This window comes from Arachis duranensis, chromosome 4 (genome assembly GCF_000817695.3).
Source record: "Arachis duranensis cultivar V14167 chromosome 4, aradu.V14167.gnm2.J7QH, whole genome shotgun sequence".
Taxonomy (NCBI): Eukaryota; Viridiplantae; Streptophyta; class Magnoliopsida; order Fabales; family Fabaceae; genus Arachis; species Arachis duranensis.
Window position 1 is genome coordinate 75285396 of NC_029775.3, and position 3425 is coordinate 75288820.

Sequence of the window (3425 nt, forward strand, 5' to 3'; positions counted from 1 at the left end):
TTGTTTTGTGACTCCACATGATCATAGACCTAATAAAACATAAAAGAACAATAAAAATATAGATAAATAAAAATTGGGTTGCCTCCCAATAAGCGCTTCTTTAATGTCAATAGCTTGACAGTGAGCTCTCATGGAGCTTCACAGATGTTCAGAGCATGATGAGGGCCTCCCAACACCAAACTTAGAGTTTGAATGTGGGGGCTTCTCAACACCAAACTTAGAGTTTGGTTGTGGCCTCCCAACACCAAACTTAGAGTTTTATTGTGGGGGCTTTGTTTGACTCTGTATTGAGAGAAGCTTTTCATGCTTCCTCTCCATGGTTGCAGAGGAAGATCCTTAAACCTTAAACACAAGGTAGTCCCCATTCAATTGAAGGACTAGCTCTCCTCTGTCAACATCAATCACAGCTCCTATTGTGGCTAGGAAGGGTCTTCCAAGGATGATGCATTCATCCTTCTCCTTCCTAGTGTCTAATATTATGAAATCAGCAGGGATGTAAAGGCCTTTAACCTTCACTAACACGTCCTCTACCAATCCATAAGCTTGTCTTATTGACTTGTCTGCCATCTCTAATGAGAATGTGGCAGCATGTACCTCAAAAATCCCTAGTTTTTCTATTATAGAGAGTGGCATAAGATTTATACCAGACCCCAGGTCACACAGAGCCTTCTCAAAGGTCATGGTGCCTATGGTACAGGGTATTAAGAATTTAGCAGGATCCTGTTTCTTTTAAGGTAAAGTTTGCTGAACCCACGTATTTAGTTCAGTAATGAGCAAGGGAGGTTCATCTTCCCAAGTCTCATTACCAAACAACTTGGCATTCAGCTTCATGATGGCTCCTAGATATTGAGCAACTTGCTCTTCAGTTACATCTTCATCTTTTTCAGAGGAAGAATAGTTCTCAGAGCTCATGAATGGCAGAAGAAGGTTTAATGGAATCTCTATGGTCTCTATATGAGCCTCAGATTCCTTTAGGTCCTCAATAGGGAACTTTTTCTTGTCTGGGAAACGTCCCATGAGGTCTTCCCCATTGGGATTCACGTCCTCCCCTTCCTCTTTGGATTTGGCCATTTTTATTATATCAATAGCCTTGCATTCTCTCTTTGGATGTTCTTACTCAGCTGGCCCACTTGTGCCTCCAAATTTTGAATGGAGGATATTGTTTCACTCATGAAACTTAAAGTGGCCTTAGATAGATCAGAGACTATGTTTGCTAAGCTAGAGGAGCTCTACTCAGAATGCTCTGTATGTTGCTGAGAAGATGATGGAAAAGGCTTGTTATTGCTAAGCCTGTTTCTTCCACCATTATTAAAGCCTTGTTGAGGCTTTTGTTGATCCTTCCATGAGAACTTTGGATGATTTCTCTATGAAGAATTATAGGTGTTCCCATAGGATTCACCCATGTAATTCACCTCTGCCATTGCAGGGTTCTCAGGATCATAAGCTTCTTCTTCAAAAGATGCCTCTTTAGTACTGTTGGACGCATTTTGCCATCCATTCAGACTTTGAGAAATCATGTTGACATGCTGAGTCAACATTTTGTTATGAGCCAATATGGCATTCAGAGCATCAATTTCAAAAACTTCCTTCCTCTGAGGCGTCCCATTACTCATAGAATTCCTCTCAGAAGTGTACATGAATTGGTTATTTGCAACCATGTCAATGAGTTCTTGTGCTTCTGAAGGCGTTTTCTTTAGGTGAATGGATCCACCTGCAGAATGGTCCAGTGACATCTTAGAGAACTCAGATAGACCATAATAGAATATATCTAAAATGGTCCACTCTGAAAGCATGTCAGAAGGACACCTTTTGGTCATCTGCTTGTATCTTTCCCAAGCTTCATAGAGGTATTCACCATCTTTTTGTTTGAAGGTCTGAACATCAACTCTAAGCTTGCTCAGCTTTTGAGGAGGAAAGAACTTAGCCAAGAAGGCCGTGACCAGCTTATCCCAAGAGTCCAGGCTATCTTTAGGTTGTGAGTCTAACCATGTTCTAACTCTGTCTCTTACAGCAAAAGGGAAAAGTATGAGCCTGTAGACTTCAGGATCTACTCCATTAGTCTTAACAGTCTCACAGATCTGCAAGAACTCAGTTAAAAACTGATAGGGATCTTCTGATGGAAGTCCATGAAATTTGCAGTTCTGTTGCATTTCAAGATCTGCTTCAACAAGAATATTCTTGTCCTTGCTCCTACTCATATGAAAAAGAAGGGAACAGAAAATAATAATAGGGATCCTCTTTACCACAGTAGAGAGATTCATTTATGTTAGTGGAAGAAAAAAAGAATAGAAGAAGGAAAAGAAGAAAATTCGAACTCAGAGAGGAAGAGGGGGTTCAAATTTTAAGATGAAGAGAAGTGTTAGTAAATGAATAAATAAATAGAACGAGATGAGAGAGAAGAGTTTTCGAAAATTAACTAAAATAAAAGAAAAGTATTAAAGTTAAAATTCAAAAATTAAGAAAAGGAATAAAATAAAAATTAAAATTTGAAACAATTAGTTAATTAAAAGAATTGTGAAAAAGGGAGAGGAATTTTCGAAAATTAGAGAGATAAAATTAGTTAGGTGATTTTGAAAAAGATAAGAAACAAACAAAAAGTCAATTAGTTAGTTGAAAAAGATTTTGAAAATCAATTTTGAAAAGATAAGAACTTAGAAAAGATTTTTGAAATCAATTTTGAAAAAGATATGATTTGAAAAAGATCTTTTGAAAAGATATGATTGAAAAAGATATTTTGGAAAAGATTTGATTTTTAAAATTAAAATTGATTACTTGACTAACAAGAAACTAAAAGATATGACTCTAGAATTTAAAGATTGAACCTTTCTTAACAAGAAATTTTGAAATAAAGATAAGAAAAAGATTTTGAAAATAAATTTTAAAAATTTTTGAAAAAAAATGAAAAAGATTTGATTTTTGAAAAAGATTTTGAAAAGATAAGAATTTTTAAAATTGAAAATTTGACTTGACTTATAAGAAATAGCTAAGTTTTAAATATTTTTGACTAAGTCAACTCAAATTTTCGAAAATTATGAGCAAAATAAGGAAAAGATATTTTTTATTTTTGAATTTTTATTGAGGAGAGAGAAAAACACAAAAATGACTCACAACATGAAAATTATGAATCAAAACACATGATGCATGCAAGAACACTATGAATGTCAAGATGAACACCAAGAACACTTTGAAGATCATGATGAACATCAAGACTTATTTTTGAAAAATTTTCAAGAAAAGAAAAACATGGAAGACACCAAACTTAGAAATTTTTAATGCTTAGACACTATGAATGCAAAAATGCATTTGAAAAACAACAAAAGACACAAAACAAGAAAATATGAAGATCAAACAAGAAGACTTATCAAGAACAACTTGAAGATCATGATGAACACCATGCATGAATTTTTCGAAAAAATTGCAAAAGT

The 3425-nt window shown here is 34.9% G+C and overlaps 1 non-coding gene across 1 annotated transcript; it reads left to right on the forward strand.

Annotated features, from left to right (window-relative positions):
- The first annotated feature begins 1787 nt into the window (after positions 1 to 1787).
- On the forward strand, positions 1788 to 1895 carry LOC127746983 (small nucleolar RNA R71). Its single transcript, XR_008008788.1, has one exon. It is a non-coding gene; the product is annotated as a small nucleolar RNA R71 (small nucleolar RNA).
- Positions 1896 to 3425: the final 1530 nt, after the last annotated feature.